Raw genomic sequence first — 24,273 nt, 5'->3', positions numbered from 1 at the left:
ATGTAATAAGTCAAATTGAAAGACTTATGCTTTCGTACATGATAAGTAACAGGGGTTGGGTTTACTGCCTCCTGTCCCCTCTCCACCTAACCAAGTAGAAGACTGAATGAACTATGAAACATAGAACAAGATTGTTAAAAATTTTAGAAAATTTATAATACCAAGTACTTGGAAAAATTTGTTGCAACTGGAACTTTCAGAATGAAAATTGTACAAAAGCTACTGTAGAAAACATTTTGGTAGTTTTCTTATATTTAAGTTTTACAGTTATACAATATAGAAATTTAATTCCTAGGTATTTACCCAATGTAAATAAAACCTGAGTTCATAAAAACTTTTCCTTGAATTATCATATTTGAGTTATTCAAAAAAGCCAGTTCTTCTTTCTGTCTTATACAGATATGCATGACATACAGCACTGTGTAAGTTTAAGATGCACTGCATAATGACTTGACATCAATGTGAGAGAGAAACATCAATCAGTAGCCTCCTGTACGCTCCCTGACAGGGGACTGAACCTGCCACCTAGGTATTTGCCCCACTGGGAACTGAACCCACCATCTTTCAGTTTACAGGACAATATTCTAACCAACTGAGCCCCATCAGCCATGCAACAGCCATTTATTTTTAAACTTCCATTTAAATTTAGGCAATATCATATACATGATAATATTCAAGGTATATAATCATTATAACAAATACATAAATATAATTTAGGAATGTTTAAAATTGCCAAAGTTAAATAAAATAAAAGGAACCTATTTTTCCATATGTAAGTAGTTGAAGCTATCAAAAAAAGATTCAGAGAAAAAATAAGGAATCACTTATAAGAAATCAATGAATTATTGTAAGGTGTGAATATATAACTAAAATAAATTATTGTATTGGTATGGCAAATTAACATTTGCCATTAATATTTTCATTGTCAATACTAAATCTTAGTTTTATTTTGCTTTGGCGATATAAAATTTATATAAAGTTTTAAATCACTTATATATAAATTTTGAAAGGAAGTCACTATATGCAGGCCATATTTAAGGAATGAGGAGTTATGCTTTCCTCCCTTAGAGGCAAAATGTCTACATGTTTTGGAACTTTTCTACATGGGGATTTATCATTTTTCTCCAGTCATATATTCAGTTAGTAGTTTATCTTAGTATGGATTTGGGGATATTTATTTTATACTTTGAGTTGTAATTCAATAGTACTTTTTTTGGTTGCCCAAATTGTTTCAAATTTTTCCATCAGGAGTTCTTTCGTTCAGCTCCTGTGTCCCTTCAGCTTACCCTCATCTATACGTATCTGTTGTTCTTCTTGCCATTGTTGTCATTTGTTTTTTAGCACTTCCTTACTTTCTGGCACTGTAAGGTGCTCCAGACTCATCTCTCATTATTCCATGCTAAGTTGTTGATCTTAACTCTTTGTTTAAGGAGTTTGAATAGAAGCGAAATTAAAATTGGATTCTATTTTTTTAAGTTTTGGGAATTTTTATTTAATGGCTTTAAATGCATACTTTAAGGAAAGCTCATCATAATTACAATACAAAGGGGACTATGAGGGAACCTGGCAGTCTGGTTATTTATACAGGTCTATTTTGCCTTTTACCAAAAGTTCATACTTTATGTGACGGTCTTCCACGTTTTTCAGAAGATATTCCAATGCTATTGCCCCCATTCTCAGATAAGCCATTTTCAAAAGAACCCTAATTATTTATTTGAGAGAAAGATATTATAAACTAAGACTAAGCATTAGACATGTTCGTTGCTAATGCAGTGACATTGTGGTGTAATTGCTTATTGAACCTCTCAGCTGACAAAGCATGTGTGTGTGTGCACCAACCTATGTATAAGCACATTTGTATCTGTATTAAACAACATGATTTAATCCTTTGTCACAGTGAATACTTTCTAATGTGCTTTTCGGTTTTTAACTTGATATTTGTTGAGAATTTTTTATCCATGTTCATGAGAGATACTGATCTGTAATTTTCCTTTAATATCTTCAACTGGTGTTTTAGTACTAGAGTGATGTTTGTCTCTTAAAATGAGTTAAAATGTGTTCTTTACATTTTTATTTTATGGAATACTTTGCTAAGAATTGCTATCACTGCTTCTTTTAATGTTTAGTAGAATTTTCCAATGATACTATCTGGGCCTTTTTTGGAATAATATTATTGGTCCTTCCTTTTCTGGAATACTATTGTTGACTCAATGTTCTCAACAGATGTTAGTTGTTCAGATTATATATTCTCTTTCTATGGGTTTTGGTGTTTTTTTCTTTTCAAGGAAGTGTTTCATTTCACCTAAATTATTAAATTTGTGGAGTGATATGCTTATAGAGTTCTTCTATGTGATTCAAGGATTTATTGTCATACATGCAAAACATGCCGCCAATTGCATTAACAAAAGATCAACATAAAAACAGTCCACAATTCTGTAACTACCCATTTAAAAGATGTTCTTGAAAATGGGTGAAAGGCTCAACATTGTATTCTTCTAGTAAATTCTAGGGAATATTATTAGAACTAGCATTGAGCTTTCAGATACAAAGTAACACTTTAGGCAAAGCAACAATAGAAGTGTGTGTACATCTAGTTGAGTTAAAGAGTAGAGTCCATATTAGTCATATTGTTGGTAATCCTGCCAGACGGTGATGCTAAAATTCATAGGTTAAGGATAAAATATTTTATGAACTGTAAACTTTTAATACATGTGTTTTATACCTACTTACTAGAAAACTAAGGAAGGCATAAGTAACTTTGAATAAAGTTACATGAAAACAGGAATGCATTTTTACTAATCTGAGGAAAAAAAAAAAAGAGCTCTAGGCCTGGTTGGTGTGGTTCAGCGGACTGAGTGCTGGCCTGCAAACCAAAAGGTTGCAGGTTCAATTTGCAGTCAGGGCACATGCCTGTGTTATGGGCCAGGTCCCCACTAGGGGGCACGTGTGAGGCAACCACACATTGATGTTTTTCTTCCTTTCTTCCTCCCTTCCCCTCTATCTAAAAATAAATAAAATCTTTTTTCAAAAAAAGGAGTTCTACATCATCAGAAAGATTTTATAATATGCAGAGACATATTGCTCCTTAAGGAGAGATTCCATATAAAATTACTTACTGTGCTGGCTGGTGTGATTCCACTGGTCAGAATGCCATCCATAACCAAAACGCTGCAGATTCAACTCTGTTCAGAGCACATGTCTACGTTGTGGATTTGATCATCTTTCCAGGTGTTTACGAGATGCAATGGATCGATGCTTCTCTCTTGTGTTGATGTTCTTTCTCTGTCTCTGTCTCCTCTTTTCTAAAAAGCAATGAAAAAATGTCCTCATGTAAGGATAAAAACATTTCAAAAGCACTAAATTAATAACTATAAGAATGGCTCATTCAGTGATAAAAATAAAAGCCCAATTTGGGGAAAGATGGCAGATGTAAAAAAAAGGAAGTGTTTAAGATAACACTGACAACAGCAACTTTTCTTCATCTACTGCTTTTGACAGAAAATAACATTTTAAAACTTTTTTCCATGACACTTTTTATTCAGCTTAATTATTCCATGTGTAGTGTACTATAAACTAATCTCCATCTCACAGTTTGTCGAAATACTGCTTTCATCTTTTGATCATGTGTTTTAAACTTGCCACCAACGACTATGAGCATCACACCTTCTTAGAGGAAACAGGAGTAAGATTTCTGCTCAAAATCTTGGCAAAATAAACTATGTTTTAATTGACTAGGAAATTAAAAAGACCGATCCAAAAAATTGAATTTTTGTACTTATTCCATTATGATATATGGTACAAATTATGTAATAGACGTTAGTCGACAAATTATTGAATGCACAACATTTCATTAAGGGGGGTGTTTTGCTTCACATATTTGAAAACTAGTTAGAAATTGTATGAATTTACTAATATCAGAAGTCATCTTAAAGACAAAGATCTATAAAACTGTTTAGTGCTTAGTGTTTGTAACACACAATGCAAACTTAGTCCAGAGGGTATTTTGGCAACTCAATCTAAGCTAGAATAGGAGCAATGAAAACTAAACCCTTAAGAAAGTTTGTCACTTTAGGGCTAAATTTTAAAGTATGTAGATGTTTGGACTCATACTTTAAACAAACACAACTGAAATTTCTTACTGGTCCAAAATAGTTTCAAGGGAAAACTAATCTGTACCAAAAATTTGGCATTGAATGTGAAACTTTCACCATTTTTGAGCAAAGTGTACAAATGTTCCAAGAGGGGCAGAGCATGGGATGAGGGGCTCGGCCATTAGCCACAGCAGGTATTTTCTCTTCCTCTTCCTGGTGAAAGGGGCCAGCAAAGAGCTGGAATAGCTTCCTCAAAAGTGGTCTTGAAGTTTTGATGTGTGATAGCCAAGTAGCTCACTTGTATATAACACAGAAGGCTTTTAGCCCCCTTGCCCCAGGCAAGGACAGTGACAGCTGAGGCGCTGTTGCCTGTTTCCTGGGTTTACAAAGGAACCCTAGCTCTTGGGCGAACTCCAGGTAAGACCTTCAGAGCCTAAACTGAGATTCACTTCTCAGCAATAGATAACAAGTATGACATTTCTCAGACAGTAACTGATTTTTTAATAAGATTATATTCACCTATCACCAGGATATGGTTCTTTAATTAGATAATATGAATAAATCATTTTTTGTTTATTGTGCCTTAAGAGAGAAGTTATTTCTATTAGATGTAGTTTAGATTTTAGATAATGGTAAACATTTTGTAAGCCCCTATTACTTATGCAGAGATGTCTATGTTACAGTGACTAATATAAGCCAGAATAGCAATTACACAAAGCTTGACCTCTTTAGAGGGCAAAAATGTCTCACAGAAATGGTAACAAATCCATAACATATAAGAATTCAAAACATTAGATAGTGGAAAAGGCATTATAATCAAGACATTCCAAATCAGTCAAAAAGTTATATAATAAAATTTTTCATCATTATATTTTATTTAGAATGCACTTTGCATGATAAATAAATTTTCATATATAAAACCAAGCCTGGGCAGGACATTTGTTCTGTTTTACGAGAAAGGAACTTACTGCTACTTAAACAACCAATGCTCTAAATATCTGGTAGTATATTAAATTGTCTGACCACTTAGCCTTAAAAAAATGTTTATAGTCGACTTAAACTAAATATAATTTCCCAATGTTATATATTATTTTTAAAAAATGCAACCTGAATCTGAGCTTGTCTCCAAATGTTTTAATTTTCAATATCCTTAATGGTAAAGAGTACTTACTAAGATGTGTGTGTGTATGAATGTGTGTGCAACCCCTCATAATCCCAGATTGAGGTAAACTATGACATATATCATTTTGCCTTAGAATGTTTGATGATAAATTTTTGGCCAATTGCCATAAATTTTACTTCAAAACAGCATCACAATTTCCTGTGGTGATTATCTGAAAGACTAGTTTATAGACTGTCCCATATTTTCTCCTATATTCTTTAGCATAAGTGGTAGGAATCAGATTCTAGTGCTAGTATCAAAGTTCCATAACTAATATAAAGTCCTCCAAAATTTTATTGTCCAAAGAGATCCCATTATACTATGGAAGTCAGGCAATTCTGACACACATTTGATAAGCCTGGGTATTATAACTTCCTCTAGATGTACAGGTAACAAAGGAGACCAGAAAGCTTTATCTCCCCAGGATATTTCTCTCTGGATATTACTTGTTTTACAGCACCAGCAATAAGTTAGCATTATAAACTGAATATATCCCATTATCCAAATTGTACATGCTACTGCTAAGAGGACTGTGAGTAATTCTGTGGTAATCTAAAGCAATTAGTTTGGAAGCCAAAATGAATTACAGAAACAACAGAAAAATCTCTTGTGTGGTCACAACTTTTGGGGTTTGAGGAGAAAGTAGCCAAGTATGAGGTATCGGAGGATTCAAAATTTCCTCTTCTGATTCACTCTAATTCTGTTTCAATCTTAAGTATATTTAGAAACTTTTTAGTTATCTGTTGCCTACAAATCAATAGTCCTCAACTGTTTTTGTTTAGGGAATTAAATAAATAAACTGGAGAAATTACAGGAAAATAATTTTCTCTATAACTCTCTAAGAAGGCATTTTTAATTATAGCTCTGCAGCTATATGTATATTATTGAAAGGTAGCATAAATGATTAAAAAGTGTTAGATTTGAAAGTAGAATCTCCAGATTTAGTCTTAGGCAATTATAATCTTAGGTTTCTCAAGTGCTAAATGGGTGTAATGTGTCACCAAAGTTAGTATAACTATAATGAGTGTATCACAAATTTGCAAATATGTGGTACAGCTTAAGATGTGAGGTCATTTGTAGCCAGTTACATTAAAAAATCTAAGTTTCTTCCCAGGAAAAAAAAAAGATAAAGAGATTAAACAAGTCCAGGGCTAAGAGTGAGCCCTTAGTCTAGACCCATGAACTGTCAGAGCACAAAAACAACCATTTCATTGTGTAAATAATATACCGACTTTAAAAGATATACATTCTAAGTGGAGAGTTGGAAATCTCAAGGTAGGTGTCGCAATGATATTCTTGGTCACATCAAAGAGGAAGGAATTCCAAGTAACGAATGGTATCATGCCATTTATTTTTATGTTTGATTTTAAATATTTTGAGATGGCATTGGTTAATAGGATCATATAGGTTTCAAATGCATATTTGTATGATATCAGATCTATACATTGCGCTGTGCGCCTACCACCTAAATTCAAACCATCTTCTGTCACCATATATTAGGCCATACCATCCCCCTCCCCAACCCCTTCCCTCTGACAACCACTACGCTGTGGTCTGTGTCCACAAGTTTCAATTTGATATCCCACATATGAGTGAAATTATGTGGTTCTTAGCTTTCTCTGATTGAATTATTTCACTTAGCATGATATTATGAAGGTGACCCAGCAATCCCTCTCCTGAGTATCTACCCAAAAAAACTCAAAAACACATATTTACAAAGATATATGCGCCGCTACGCTCATCGCAGCATTATTCATGGTGGCCAAGGCATGGAGACAACCAAAGTGTCCTTTGACAGAGGATTGGATAAAGAAGATGAGGTACATATATGCAATGGATTGCTACTGAGCCATAAGAAAAGATGAAATACTGCCATTTCTGACAACATGGATAGACCTCAAGACCTAGGGCTCTAGAAAAAAGATTTTATCACAGTGTCACAAGGACATACTAATGTCTTCTTTCTACCATTTGCCAAAGATATTCAAGACCATTTCTGAGGACAGAATAACTGGGAAAGGGACAGAGTGAGGTGTTTGTGCAGTTATTGACCACTCCTCTGAGTCATCATTAACCCCTGTGGGCAGAGAATGTTGCTACCACTCATGGGTCAAGTGAAGACCTGTGGAGATCATGTGAGAAATGGAGTGTTGGCCAATTTCCATCTCACAGTCAACCCAATAGATCCATGGGATCATCCTCTGGATTTTACATTGGCTCCTGAATCCTAAAAGGGCCAGACCAGTAAATCTCAAAATCCAATCTGTTTTCCCTATTTAAAAGTTTTTATACTGAGATTTAATTTGGGTGGGCGGTGTGTGTGTGTGTGTGTTCATTACACTGGTATTTGCAAGATGATGCAAAAGCAATAGTATACAAATATGATAGCACTTTAGCAAAATCAATTCACTGGCATTGCTGACAGTAGTATACAGTGTAGTCTTCTCTGCCACACATTTGAAATAGACATGTACCCTGAAAAACAACTTTGCTTAGTGACATCCTAAGGAAACAGTAAATGCTGTTCATTTTTAATACCTGGCTGTATGCAACAAAGCAGGAAGTATGACAAAAGTACTTTTGTTGAAAATCAATGTTCAGTGACTTTATAGTGAAAATATTTGGGTATGTGTTTCAGTTATGAACTGTAATAGCTTCTTATTTCATACATACAACAAGGTTTTCACTTGTATGGTTAGTACAAAAGTCATAGTAATGAAGTACTAATAAAGATAGGCATTCGGCTGATAGTTCCTTGAAAATGAATATGTGAGTTTCTCTTTTCAAAATAATTAGAGCATTTGTTGCCAAGAACAGTTTTCCAATATTTAAATACTATTCAAATACATTTCATCATTGTATTTATGAGTGAGATTTTTGACACTGCCTAATAAAAACTGTCAGTACTTGAATGCTCTGCAAAGCACCATGAATATTTCCAAACGATCAATGTATGATATTACAATATCAAGCAAACATTAAAAAATCCATTCAAGTGCAAACAGGTTGATATAATAGGGTGTAAAATTTATTGATAAGGTTTCAAATTCTGTGTTGCAAGTGACCTTTAAGAAATTACCACTTTCTGAGTTTGTTGTAGTATTGAAGAATAGCCATAATTACCGGAAATGCTACTGAAGCGTGCCTCTCCTCTAACTACATCATTGTAAGACCAACTATCCAAACCTTGAATGAAGCAACATAGAACCAGTTATGAGGATTCAATTTTGTTCTATTAATCCAGATATTAAAGTGGTTTATAAAATTATAAAACAATGACACTCTCATCACTATTTTAAGAAATATATAGTATGATAAAATTATGTATGACAAATTGTCATGTAATGATTTATTATTTTTAAATAAATCAGTAAATACCTATTCAGCATATTTTTAATATCTAATTCAATATACATCTATAAGATTTTACCCATACAAACAAAAGGTCTTTGGGGCCCTTAATAGTATCTTACTATTACTAAAAAGTGACTCTGAGGCCAAGTGACTCTGAGGCCAAAAATTTTGAGAACTGTTCAACTCAGCAAGCAAAGTTCCTGGTAAGAGTGATGTCACAAGATGGTGGAACAGGTGGTTACTGACTTCAGTCCCCCTCATAGACAGACCAACTAGCAACTATCCATGGATAGATGTCTTTGCAAAAATGGCAAAAGCTAGACTCAAGGTTGAATACCTCCTGGGCCACAAAAACTGAAAATACTTCATTAGAAGGGGAAGAGGAGGGGTCTCACCTCGAGCACATTCCCCTTTCCCCAGAATAGCTGCTCTGAGATATCCCCCAGTGTCTATGGTTTCTATAGTGAGAAAAGGGAGCCCAAAGTGGTCTCCTACCTTTCCCAGCACTATAGGAACACTTGCCATATGAACCACTTAGGTCCTGCATCACAGGGATCACTGGGGGAATCAGCAGGGCTGGACTACTGGGGATCAGCTAGAGACAAAGAAGGAGGTGGGGCTCACAGCAGGCAGCACGCCAATCTTCCTGCCAGCAGTGTGCCTCAGCAGGGACCCCAGCTGGTGGCACTCTCCACCAGCAAAGCCAACCCAGTAGCCCCATCCAGCCAGCATGGTTGGAAGTCCTGCTCCATTTGAGTTCCTAGTCAATTGGCTGTCCCAGCTGCAGGAAAAACACTGACAGCGCACCTAGGCAGGGAAGCAAGTCAAGAGCCAACAGATGAGTGTAGCCTCGGGCCCCACTTGAGCAGGGAGCCCATCAAGGATGCTGGGGCAATTTCAAACCCATCCTACAAATCCACAGGGGTGAAGGGCCAAGAGGTCAGCTCTACCCAGTTACGAAGCATAACCTGTGGCCCTGCTATCCAATCATGAAGCCAAGCCTTTGGCCCTGCATGAAGGCAGATTCCAGCAAGCAGCACTGTCAAGGTAGAGAGTACAATCTGACTAAATTTTCAAAATTCAAAGACAAAGAGAATTGAGAGGTGACAAGAAAAAGGAGACTTTTCTCATACAAGTGAGCCCACGTAAGATGATTATTTGTGAATTTCTCAGCAGAAAACTTGCAGGCCAGGAGACAGTGGAATTACATTCAAAATATTGGGGGGGCGGAAACTGTCAACAAGAATGCTGACCTGGTGAAGTTGTTCTTCATAAATGAAGGAGAGAGAAATCTTTTCCCAAACAAACGAAAATGTGTGGGGAGTTCATTATACTAACCTGCCTTACAAGAAATGCTAAAGGGAGTTCTTCAAGCTAATAAAAAAACAAAACAAATCAGACAAACAGAAAACTAAATAACCACATATAAACAGGTAAATACATAAAACTAAGTGGTAAATATATAATCAAAGTAAGATTTTCTAATATTGTATTGGTGGTACATAAATCACATTCAACTCTCATTTAAAAGTTAAAAAACAAATGTACTGAAAATAATTATCAGACCTTGTTACTGGATTCACACAATATAATAAAGATTTAAATTATAACACCAATAACTTAAAGTGTGAGTGGAGGAGAAATATAGAGTTTCTGTATGCTATTGAAATAAAATTGTATCAGCTTGAAATAGGACATTATAATTATTAGAAATTTTATGTACACCTCATGATAACCTGAAAGAAAAACCCTTGTGTAGTAGATACACATAAGGTTAAGATAAAAGAATCAAGGCATAAAACCACAATTAATCACATCACAAAGGAAGTCAGGGGGAAAGGCACAGAAGATCATCAATACAGTCAGAAAGTCATCAACAATATGGAAATCGTAAGTCCTTATCTGTCAATAACTACTTTAAAAGTACATGGATTAGGTTTTTTAATCAGAAGAAAAAGAATGGCTACATAAATAAAAATACAAGGTCCAATGATATGCAGCCCACAGAAGGCTCACTTTAGCTTTAAAGACTGGCAAGGCTGAAAATCAAAGGGTGGAAAGATGTTCCAAACAAAGAGTAACCAAAAGAAAATAGGAGGTAGCTATATTTGTATCAGAAGATTTAGAGTTCAACTTAAAAAATGTTAACAGAGACAAAAAATATTGTCATATTATGATAAAGGGGTCAATTCGTGAAAGAGGTACAATTGTAAATATTTAGGCACCCAAAATTGGAGTGTCTAAATATGTAAAACAAACACTAACAGACTGAAAGGAGGCAAAAAGAAGAAACAGCTGCACAATGATGGCAAGGAACTTAATGTCTCATTCTCAACAATGGATAAACCACCCAGCCAGAAAATCAGCGATGAAAGAATGGATTTCAAAACACTACAAAGCAAATGGACCTAATAGGGAAACACATGTGAGAGAACATTCCAGTCAACAACATCAGAACACATTCTCCTCGAGCATGCAAGGAACATTATCAGGATTGATCAACTCTTAGACCACAGGATAAATCTTAACAAATTCAAGAAGTGTGAAATGATATCAAGTATCTTTTCCTACCACAATATAATGAACTAGATATCAATACCAGAGGAAAAAAATGGAAAATTCATGAATATATAAAAATTTAATAACACATTCCTGAACAACCAATGAATCAAGGAAGGAATCAAAAGGAAAATCAAAAATATCATGAGACAAACAAAAAAGAAAATAAAATATACCAAAATGTATTGGATGCAGCAAAAGCAGTCCTAAAAGGAAAGTGTAAAACCTATGAATTCATACATTAAGGAAAAAGTTAGATCTCAAACAACCTAATGATACAGCTCAAGGAACTAGAAAAAGGAACAAACTAAAGTCAAAATTAGCAGAAGAAAGGAAAAAGAAAGATTAGAGTAGAAATAAATGAAACAGAGACTAGGAAAATAGCAGAAAAGATCAATGAAACTGGAGCTGGTTTTTTGAGAAGATAAACAAAATAGACAAACCTTTACCTAGATTAACCAAGAAAAAAGATGGAGGATTCAAATAAATAAACTTAAAAATGAGAGAGGAGATATTATAACTGATACCACATAAATGCAAAAGACCATAAGAGACTGTGGTGAATAATTATATACCAACTGGACAAGCTAGATTAAGAAATAGATACTTCTTTCTCTAGGCTGAGTGGATTGCCATCATCTTTGAAGACTTGTGTGTTGTCTCACCTTTGTAGGGGATGATGATATGTGAATTTTATCATATCACCTCAACAGAAATTATGTGATCCTGGGGAGTAAAGGCCAACTTTTATTAACTGAGATTAGATGAGCACAGGTACTACAGTAAGCCATGAGACTGGAATATTAACACAGAATACTGTTTTATAACACATCTCCAGGGATGGTTAATTAACCATAGAGTCCTTATAAACGATAGGTACCCTATTAAGGTGCTGCTTGATGTATTGGAAGAAAAATGTTAAGCATCATAACTCAGTTCACAAGTTCCAGAACTCAGCTAGTTCACTGACCTGGAATCCCCTGACTGTGGGGAAGACTGTGTCTTTATGTGGAAGGACTCTGCCTCAGAGTCACATTTGTATTCCATGAATGTTCTTTAATTGTTCTTCCTTCTGCAGATGACTGTAAACTTGGGGGAGATATAACTAAAGTTTTAGAAGTTATTAGATACCAGCTCTGATCTTAAATTTACCCTGAGAGACTCAAAATGTCATTGAGGCCCAAGAGTGAGAATGGAGATTTGGAGAGGGTAGGGGTTAAATAGAGACTTAGCCCAAGTCCATCTGCAGCACTTCCAGTGGAATCGTGGACCCTCAGACAGTCCCCTGACTCATTAGGTTAGGGCTACTACGGTAGTAAGGACTAGGTGGAAGTCCCAGTGACTTCCCTTCCTTTCTAGAGTACCTACCTAGCCCATAGATAGCACTTCCGATTTCTTTAATAATAAACTAAAGGTAATACCAAGCCTTTGGGGAAACTTCAAAGATTAGTACCACCATGAAAACTGTGAGAGACGAAGAGGTATGATCCCAATTTTAGACCCATTTAATTTGCCAACTTACTCCTTAGAAGAGTTTCAAAAACTTTTATTTATCCTCTTAGTCATTTTAGTTTAGGATCATCTAAAAGAAACCAAGAATTTGGGTGTAGTGTTGTTTAGGACTGTGAACCAGCTGAAGGCAGGGGCTGTGTCTCACTTTTCATTCCTAGAGCAAAGAACTTTATTCAGTGCTCTGTAGGCATTCAATAAATATTTTTATAACATGAGTAAATGAGTGAAATACACAGAGGGAAGATGGATTTACTCAGGATTAACTCCTTAAAACTATATCCGTTTATAAGGGTATTACAATCTCAAGAAGTACCGGAGTTCCTGGAAAGAGATTCAAATACTTTCTAAAATTTGGTTTCAATTACAGAAAAGATATAATTATATAATTATCAAGATATGTTTCTAGAATTTCCTGCAGTACTAGGATAGGACACAAACTCTCAATGTATAATGTGAATATGTACATATGTACAATGTGTATATATACATGTAAGTATATCCATACAAATTATGTTATATAAAATTTGAGTTTTATATATATGAAAGTATGTATGTGTGTTATATATATATAACATACATCAGCTGGAAACAAAATTAAAGTTAATTTTATCTTAAATAATTTTGTTTTTATAATGTCTTTGTCCAGTATTTTGGGATTTGTTTAGGTTAGAGATATTCTTGATATATAGTTTAGTTATGTGTAAATTTAAGCCCTTTAACCATTAGAAAAAAAATGTAATTTGTGAAATTAAACAAAAGAATCAGATTAACAATTTGAATTTTATTATAAAAACTTGGGAGTATCCAAATACCACATTACTTTCTTGAACATTTTGTACTAGTACAAGATACTGTATAAAAGCATGGCAACAAATAAAAATATGTTTAGAGCATCAAGAATCCTATCAAAAATTATTTTCCATCCTCATTGAGACTTGCAGTCAAAAATGTTTAAATTCACCTCCAAATAATCTGTAGAGCTTTCAGATGAATATAATTAAGTATAAACAATTTTACTTCTGTTTCCACATCATTAGTTATCATACTTAAATTATTGATTATAAGATGCAATGATTTTCAAAAGTTTTATTTTTAAATGAATAATGAGTTAGGAAAACTTCAGGAATATGTTTGGTGAAAAAAATGATCACTTAGGAAACAATGCCATGTTTAAATTCAAAATTAAAACACATCAAAAAAGTGCTTAATAATTGGAAAGTATCTTGGTCACTGAGAAATTTTAGTTCCTATTTAAGTAATTTATTGGTATAATGCTGCTACATAACAGTAATCTATCCCAGTGACTTACTTTCAGAAATAAGTGCTTATATATCTGGAGTCTGCTGGGGTCACTTAGGAGATTGATCACCTTATCTGGATTGATTGACTAGCGATTGGTCCACCACAGCTTCAGCTGGGGCCAGTATGGCACCGCCTCTTAATTTACGTTTCATCCTCCAGTAGTTCTCATTGTGTCTTACTCAGCATTCTCCAGGGAAACAGAATCTGTAAGATGTATGTGTGTATATTTATTTATACATATATATGTAGAGAGAGGGAGGGAGAGATTGATTGATTGATTGATTATAAGGAAATGGCTGACAAAAATATAGAAGCTAAAATGTTGAAAATAATGTAGAGAAAGATAAACAATTGAAGTTATTAATGCAATTAATCCAAAACATTTTAAAACAATCTTTAATATGATTTTCTTTTCACAAACACTTCTTTGTGGCCTCATTTTATCATACATAATTCTGAATGCTTTCTTACTCATAAGTCCAGATAAGATTTATAAGATATGATATAAACTTAAAAGAAATCTGTTATTGCTTGAAAAATTATTAACAACCATATTATGTAACTTTATACTAATTGATTATATGACTTAAATAACAAGCATTTGAATTTCAAGTTTTTGTCCTGAAGTGATGTTTTTGTTTCTTTCTTCATAGATAATATAGTAGAACAAAGGGGTCAGAAATTTACATATGAATGATGGATGCCAAGGGAAACTGAAAATTAAAGATTAAAATAATTTTCTATAAGTGCTGATAAATTCTTTTTATGTTAAGAGAAATTTTGATAATCACTTTATTAATGGATTAGCATACCAATTCTTGAAAAATAATGTGAAAGTGAGAGAAAAAATATATTGAGATTTTATGATGCTCTGTGAAGGTGAAAACTTTGATTAAAGTAAATACAAGAATAGTTTATAATTTTATGCAGTATATAGATTTAAATTTTACTTATCTCTTTGGGAAATGTAATCTAATTTGGTAATGTTTTAAAATTTTATTCTTCATGAGGAATATTTTTAGCATGCTAACTTGAACTGGCTTTAATTTTTTTACAATTTCCTGTTTTCAGATTCAAAATTTATTCCTTGTACTTGTAAAGAAGAAAAACTTACTTCTAAATTCAAACAAATTATACACACAGTAAATTAATTTTGTTATTCACTGATACCCTTTTATTATATAATGGCATCTTTTTATCAGCATTCATGTTACCATTTTCAGGGCAAACTCAAGCTCCCTTATTTTTCTGGAGTCACACAGAGAAGAGACCTATTGGTCTTTCAGTTTAAATCATGATGCCTGTAAAACACTGTGAAAGCAAACATGATTTTTGAAACATAACTCAAAGTTGTAAGTAGCTGCAAAGATTTACACACAGATAAGAATTCCTCCATGACAAAATTTCTTCCCAGTTGGCCTCCTCCTAAAAAAAATTTGCAAAATAGTCAAATAAACCATGTCAGAATATTTAGAAAGAATAAATTTTAAAATTAATATTTATCTTCAAATCAAAGATAGTTTTCTTTATGTAAGTATCACCTGTGTATCATCTCTTTATAAGATTTTGCCACATTTTGAACAACTGTACTAACTAATTCATGAACATTCCAAATAAATTAGAGGAACGTAATTTTCAGGCAACTGTGTATCATTCTGAAATGTCTTGGATCATCACATAAAAAATTTCAGGCTACGTAAATCCTATGTATCACAAAGGGAAATTTTCCAACCCTATAGTGTAATTAGGAACTGAACTACAATAACAAAAAATATTTTCAAATGTATTCCTCCAGATTTCATCTCTTGAGGTGATTAGAGAACATTGTAGAATCTAGGAAAAGGTAGTCTTTAACACAAAAGCTAAATAAGAGAATATATAGGCTAAGTGGGAGTTGGAAAAATCTCTCAATCATGAAGCAGCATCACACTGGTTTTAGAGTTGGAAAGATCTGGATTCTAAAATATGTCCGGCAGAGGCGTTCGAAGACTTAAAAAAAAAATTCAAGAATTTTAAATTTCCTCCTGTGGGAAAACAAACATAATAATAATGTCTCAGTCAGAAATTGTGAGGATTAAGTCAGATAACTTATGCAAATTATTTGGCACAAAGTAATTCCTAAATATATGGCTATTGTTACCCTCTACTCTAAGCTTTACTTGGACAGGAAATAAATCTGCCTTTTTCACTTTTCTGTCTCCAGACTCTAGGACAGTTCCTGGAACATACCATGTGCACAATAAATGTTTGATTAATAGGTTAATAAATTCATCTGGCAGGCACAAAAAGGGGAAAAGAAAGGATGAAAATTTAAAAATGCCACACTTCTTGGTACAGGTCAATATGTCTTCTCATATTTAAAGTAAAGCCTTTCCTATTAACTAAACAGAAAGGTGTGCTCATTTTTTATATTACACTAATGTAATATGAATTAATGTACATGCATTCATTTATGGGAAATACACATGGACCCTGAGATTCCATTGAAAATGGTAGATGCATAGATAAAATCATGAAAGAAATACTGGGTAATAATTGAAAATGTTATTAAATTTTGATTCTCAGGAACTTAATGATTTATCTTTACCCAATTTGAAATTTGTTTTCTTTGTAGCTTTTAAAATAAATGATAATTCCTTAAACTATCATTTCTCCCTAGTTATTACACAACTACTTTTCTTCTCATATGAACCCCCTATATCTATATTTAAAAAGCAATTCCATATTAATGTGATTATTATATTGTTTCTGCGCATTTATCATCTCCTGTAGCCTGATATTCTTTACTCACTTTTATATCCTTTTCATTTTGGGAACTCTTAAATGATGCAGTACATGGTTATCAACTGAATATACAGATATAGTGTTTTGAGTTAAAGAAACACTTTAAGAATTGGTGGGACAATTGTGCAATGGTAGATCTGAAAGTTTGAAGCAACTGAAAAATTGTGAGAAATAATTTAAGTCTGCCTGAAAACATTTGAGAAATAGGAAGGAAACATAAAAGCTAAATTACAATGACAAATTCAGGAGAAGAAACCCAGAGAATTAAGCTGAGCATTTGGGGTCCTTTTTCCCCTCAGTTGACAGTTTCCTGATGACATTGCAGAAAGAGATAAGTGAGACATTTAACAATGAGCAGTGCTTTTGGAAGCCTCATGAGAACAGGGAGTCTAGCCTGTATCCAGTGGCTGACCAGAGTAGTTGACAACCTACCCATATTTTGGTATGGAAACCCTAAAAGCAAAGCCATGTTAGGGAGAACCAAATATAGATAATTCCAGGGTGTCAAACCTGTGGCCTGTGGGCCTCATGCAGCCCAGGAAGTCTGTGAATGGGGCCAAACGCAAAATCATAAATATACTTAAAACATTATGAGATATTTTTCTGATTGCATGGTACAATGTATTTAGTGTGTGGCCCAAGACAACTCTTCTTCCAGTGTGTCCCAGACACCAAAAGGTTGGACACTCCTGCAAAGAGATTGAAGCCAGGTTTTCATCATTTCATTTCCCCAAATTGAATCAGGAAGAAATGGCAATGTCACTAGCAACTTGCAGGAGGAAATGTCTATCCTCTCTAAAGGAGATGAGCTCATCCAGATTAAACTATCGCTATAACTTTTTAAGTATGATACCACCATTCAATAAGAATAAGAAGAATAGAGCACATATAAAAAAAGGCAAGATGATGTAACATGTTTAAAACACATTCACAATTGTCAGGTAGGATAATCCTTACATGTTCCTCCTTCTGGAGGGCAGGCTGGAACACGGTGGTTGGAGTTAGCGTGACTATTGATTAGTGTCTCTGCAGAGTCAGGACTTGCAGCACCCTGATTGCAAAAAACAAACATACAAACAAACAAAAACCACGCTCACACTCACAAGGGTCCTAGACACTGGAGTTCTCAAACTGAAATTTAAAGTATACGCAATATATTCAAAGACATTAAATAGAATGCTTAAATTTTCAGCATAGAATTAGAAAATATAAAAAAGAAAACAAATGAAATACAGTAACATAAGATAAGTGAAATTAAGGATTCAATGTAGGGACTTAACAGCAGAGAAGACAGTTTAGGAGGGTTTTATGGAACTAGAAAATAGATAAAAATAAAAGTATCAAGGACAAAGTAAATAAAAATAATGAAGACAAGATAAAGCTCTTTAGACGTGTAAGTTCTATAAATATGTAATTGGAATTCACTCCAAAAAAAAAAAAATGGCAGAAAAGATACAGAAATAACCTTGCATAGAAAAAAAGCATATATATATGTTTTATATATATAAAATAATATATATAAATAATATATATAATATATATATTTTAAGGATCTCTAAAGAACATAAACACTTTGTCAACACACATCATAACAAAACTCCTGAAGTGAAACATATGAAAACTTCTTAAAAACAACATACAAAATAGTTTGCTTTCAAAGGTGCCAAGGTGGACTTAGTTACCACTCCTCAACAGAAACAATGGCAACATAACCAGTGATAAGAAATACAATTTTAAAAAGAAATTAGAATTGGAGGAAAACAGAAAATAAAGTTAATTGGCAAATTAAATAAAATAGTGAAATTATGTATTTAATGCCAAATAATATAAAACTTAAATGTAAATGTACTAATAATCAAATTAAAATACAAGCATTGTGGCTGTGATTTATGCAGTTTATCAAAATCACACTTAAAGATAATAATTTATAAAAGTTGAAAGGAAAGAATGATAAAGCTATGCAATGCAAATACTATCTAATAAAAGTGTGCAAGAATATGTAGGTCATAAAGTAGATTACAAGGCAAAATGCATTACAAGAGATGCCGTATCATGGTGAAATGTTACACATTACGTGTTAAAAGATTTTCACATGTATTGCTGAATAACTGAAAGGAAAAACCTATAGGATATAGAAGATTTGAAAAACATTTTTAAAATGGACCCAGTGCCCACTTATAGAAGACTGCACCCATCAACTGTGGGTACACATTGTTGTCAAGTGCAAATAGAAATATAACAAAATTGATCACATTCTGGTCCAGGAAACAATCTCAGCATGCTTTAAAATGTAACACATTAATTACGTTTTCTGACCAGAAAGTAATTAAGCTATAATTCAATAACAAAAAAAAAAAACAAAACCCAAAACTGTAGGCAAACAGCTTTATGTTTCAAATGAGCTATAATGTTACTGGAAAAATTAGAATCAAAATCAAAATTACAAGATAACATTGTATAATAAATTTTTAAAACTACATATTAAAATTTGTGCTTGACTTCTGCTTTGAGCTAGTCATGATTAACTTTTATGAGAACTTAACTACCTTCTAAACAATGAATAAACTGGACTTTTCACAAATTTGGCAAGGTTATTCATTGTGGTGGAAATGAGACTGTTTTTAAAATATTGTGCTAAAACAGATACTTATCCATATGCAAATAAAACAAAAAAAATAAAAACAAAACTTAGACACATTTCAAACCATACAAAAAAAATGAGATGTAATAGATCAAAACCGTAAAAATATAAGCTAAACACTATCAAACATTTAGAAAAATATGAGAAGAAAACCTGTGTGTCTTTGGATTAGGAAATGATCTATTAGATAGGTCTCAAAAAGCATGAAAGAGAGGATGATAAATGTTTTTAAAAAATAAAAAAATAACACACATATGAAAAGGTAAATCGGGAAGAAAATATTTACAAAACATATATTCAGTTACACACATGCATTCTAAAGAAGTATTACAACACCAAGACAAAATATCTTAAATAAATGGGTAATTTTTACCAATGAAGGTTTATAAATATCAACTAAACACAATCAAATATGTTCAACACCATTAGGCTTTAAGGAAATTCAAATTAAAATGACAATGAAATACCACTATGAATCCACTAGAAGGGTTAAAATTAAAAGCAGAGACAAAACCAAGTGTTGAAGAGGTTGTGGAGCCACTGGAATTTTCTTATATTGATGGTTAAATGCAAAACATCACAGTCAAAGAAATAGTATTCAGTATCTTAGCAAATTAAACATACACTCACCATAAATCATCATCATAGTCTGTACATTCACCAAGAATACATGAAAGCCTATGTTTGTGCAAAGATGGGTACTCAAATGTTCATGGAACTTTATTAATAATTCCAAACTGGAAATGAACTGAATGTGAGTGGGGGGGAAAAAAGCATGGTATGTTCACACAATGGAGTGTTATTCATCATTAAAAAAGAATGCAGCCCAGGCCGGTGTGGCTCAGTAGACTGAATGCCGGCCTGTGAACCAAAGGGTGGTTGGTTGGATTCTCAGGCAGGACACATGCCAGGGTCGCAGGCCATGTCTCCAGTAGGGGGCGCATGAGAGGCAATCACACACTGATGTTTCCCTCTCTTTTTCCCTCCCTTCTCCATCTCTAAAAATAAAAAAAAAAAACCTTTTTCTAAAAAAAAGAATGCAGTACTTACACACTGAAACACTGTTCATTGAATTTTAGCAAGGTTAGGCTAAGGGAAAACATCCAGATAAAAAAGACTACATATTGCACGAAGGTTATATATGCATTACAAAAACACATATCAAACTCTCAAGAGATTCTATAGGCTAGAAAAAGATCAGTGGTTGTCAGAACCCAGGGAGTAGAGGGGGGATTGACTAATAAAAAGCATGAGGGAACCTTTTGAAAATGGAGATGTTCAAATCATGTTTTCGGCGGTGTGGTTACATGACTATGTGCATTTTTTTTAAGGACCATTTTTTTGGTGGGGGGTGGGTTTCTGCAGTTTATTTTCAAAAAAGCATTATTGCTGTACCATATAGGCAAAGGGTGACACCAGGACTTTGAACAACAAGAATATCACAATTCTTATCCAACAGATTAGACAAAAACCAGGAATGTGGTTCATCATTCCTCAAGACCTCAAAAATTGCATTTATCCACTATTTTTTTAAGTAAGGTGCACTCAGCAGCACGTTAGCGTGTGAAAAAATGCTACTGCTGCAGTTAAATACTGTCATTTCACTTTCCCTTCTACAAAGCCATTCGACATCAAGGAGAACTCCTGGAGGTGAAGTAGGACAAAACATTAGGGGCAAATGAGAAGCCTAGCTAAAGCCTAGGCCAACCAAGAATAAGGTTGGAGCAACTCAGCACTACTATGAAAGGACGAGAACTCAGAAATGCCAACCCTATGAGACAAACAGTATACTTATAATTGATTAATTTTATGGCAGGTAAATTATTCCTCAATAAAACAGATTTTTAAATTGTTAGAAAAAAGAAATTTCTTCACACATAGAATTTGCTTAGAAGAAAACCCATCACCATAAATAGGAAAGAAAAGCTTCAAATGTCTGAGCTAAGATTCTATCTCAGCGAGCAAGTATAAGTAAGTGAAAGGACGGCAAACATCTTTACGTAGAAAGAAGGAAGGACAAAGCAAAGAGCAGAGATAAATGAAAAGATATATAAATATAAATATATACACATACATAGAGAGAAAATAAACAAAATCTAAAGTTATTTCTTTGAAAAAGACTAGTACAAATTGGTGAATCTCTCTGGTCAGACTGAGCAAAACTAAAAGTAAGAAAGTATAATAATCAATACCAGAAATGAAAAGGACACTCACTACACACACATATATATTGGATAGGCCAAAAACTCCATTTAGTTTTCTCCATAAGATAAAAGACACATTTTTCATATTCATCAATAACTTTATTGATTTGGATATTTTGAGTATGTTAACTCTTTCTTGCTATTGGCTTCTAGTGGATAGAGGCCAGGGGTGCTGCCAAATATCCTCTAATGTGTAAGACATCCTCACAGCAAAGAATTATGGCCAAAATGTCAATAGTACCATGAAACTTCTCAAAACACTTTTGGCATGTTTGATAAGTTATAGCACTTTCTTCAAACATTGTACAAATCTTTTGTGTTTCAGTTGCATTTTTACCTTTCTTGAAATAATAAAGCATAGTATGCCAAAATGTTGCTTATTTTCTTTCACCTTCATATTAAAATGGCTGCAAAAAATTCACTGATTCTGATGAAGTTTTTATTAAAAATATACCCTGATATGAGAGCTGTCACAATATAATCTAACAAAATTGTTTCAAACGAAGTTAAAGACAACTAAGAGCTAATAGAGCCACCTTATAGAAAAAAACTAAACGAACTTCTTGGCCAACCCAATATTAATAAAGTCATAGAAATATATTTTAAAAACTATTTCAGTAAATTTGAAATTTCATTATATAAGTCTCTGGAAAACCACAACATTTAATACTGATATTAAAAACAGTTATATATCTGAATATTCTAAGAAAATCTATTTGTAATTTAGAATCTTGTATTAAGAAATGTCAATCCATGGTTATCAAAAGTGACTTACATTTGAGGGAAAAAAAATTGTTTATATTACACAAACAAAATCAATAGAAAAAAATGTAAAAGTCCAGAGTAACTTCTTATTAATATTATAAGAGCTCTAGTGAATAATGTAAACAGAATGCAAAATCTGAAAATAATATTATTAAAAGGAAAATTACAAGTGACTATATTTCTTAAAGAGGTGCAAAATTATTTAAAAATATATCTACAGAAATAATTAAGCAATATGTAAAAATATAATTTTAGAAGTCCAAATTAGATATATTCCAGGAATGCAAGATTAATACAACACTTAAAAATCTATGTACTATTTCACATCTTCAAAGTAGGAGAGAAAAATATGTAATATTTCAAAGATTTAAAGTACTTGATAAAATTCATATCTATTTTTGACAAAAAATTTTAGAAAATTGAAACAATAATTTTAAAGTCTTTATCTAGTACATTTAATGAATAAATGTTGAAAAATTATCCACACTTTGAAATCAAAATGTGACAAAGATGCTTCCAAGTATCACTTCTATTATAAATTATACAGGAGGTAAAATCAGTAAAACAAAAAGGATACGGATTAAACAAAAATATAAAATTCTTAAAGACAAAACATAAATATCCTCGTGCAGATGATGGACTACATAGAGTCCAAAATAACATGCAGATAAACTATTAGAATTAATAAGTACATTTTTGAGGTCCCGAAAGGTAAGAAGATATGCACTTTCTTCTCTCTATAGCAACAACAAAATTAATAGAAATTTTTTTAAATAATGTGTTTCCATAGCATCGAAGTCAAAACAGGGTTTTCAGGTTTTCAGGTTTTCAGGTTTTCAGGTCTGGATGTAATGAGCATGGGATGCCAACAGTTCTTGCTTATGTGACAAAGGGAGGACACAGGGCAAACCATTGCCCCCAGGAACAGGGCATCGTGACTCACCTGGGAGCAGAGACTCCAGGGTGGAAACTGCCTCAGGGTTCAGTGCCAGAGTCTGAAAACCGGAACCGTAATTGACAAATTGCTGGATGCTCAATATGGGCAAGCCTGAGTCTTCAGCTCCAGAGTGATCCAGTCAGCAGTTCTGCGAGAGTTACTTTCTAGAGCACCACCAGGTTTCTACAGAAAATACAGCAGAAAAATCCCTCCTGGCTCCCATTCTTCAGATGGTGGAAAGAAGCCATTTTTAAATATGCCAGAACACCGTTCTTCTTAACCAGGCTTGCTTGCCTTCAGGTGAAACTAGTTAACCAAAGCTAACCTGCTGAGGTATCGTCAGAAACAACTCACCTGGGAAAAAGAAATTTCCAATTTCAGGCCACCCTAGTCACCCCATCCCATCTCAGGGGGGAGAGAAAAACTGGGAAACATTTGTGAAGTTCACAGTCCAGAGGAATAGGCTCACTAGAAGATTGAGACCTAAACATAGGCCTACAGAACGCTGTCCCTCCCTCCACACCTCATCTCCATATCACTAAAGATCTGCTTACAGCAGTTTCTTTTACCCACTGCATCATACTCCTTTATGAGAAAAAAATTACAATACATACCCACAATTTGGAGACAGAGCACGCATCAGAATGAGACATGGCAGGGATGATGAAATTATCAGACTAAAAACTTAAAGTTGCTATTATTAATATTATAAGAGCTCTAATGAATAATATAAACAGAATGCAAGAACAGATAGGCATTGTAAGCAGAGAGATAAAAATCCTAAGGAAAAACCAAAAAGAAATGCTAGAGATTAAAGAATATATATTGTTAACAAGAACCAAAAAAAAAAAAAAGCTAGAGATAACATTGTTGGGCTTATTAGTAAACAGAATACAGCTGAGGAAAGAATCTCTAAACTGGAGAATATATTAATGGAATTCATGAAAAGTGAAAAGCAGAGA

At 33.5% G+C, this 24,273-nt stretch overlaps 1 non-coding gene across 1 annotated transcript; it reads left to right on the top strand.

Moving 5' to 3' along the window:
* The first annotated feature begins 17,698 nt into the window (after nt 1–17,698).
* LOC129081232 (U8 small nucleolar RNA) lies at nt 17,699–17,834 on the top strand. Its single transcript, XR_008530291.1, has one exon. It is a non-coding gene; the product is annotated as a U8 small nucleolar RNA (small nucleolar RNA).
* Nucleotides 17,835–24,273: the final 6,439 nt, after the last annotated feature.

The sequence above is a fragment of the Pteronotus mesoamericanus genome, unplaced genomic scaffold (assembly GCF_021234165.1).
Source record: "Pteronotus mesoamericanus isolate MK-2021 breed Mesoamerican mustached bat unplaced genomic scaffold, CSHL_Meso_final contig_94, whole genome shotgun sequence".
NCBI lineage: Eukaryota > Metazoa > Chordata > Mammalia > Chiroptera > Mormoopidae > Pteronotus > Pteronotus mesoamericanus.
Note: the sequence above shows the minus strand (reverse complement) of the source record. Positions and strands in the feature narration are given on the sequence as shown.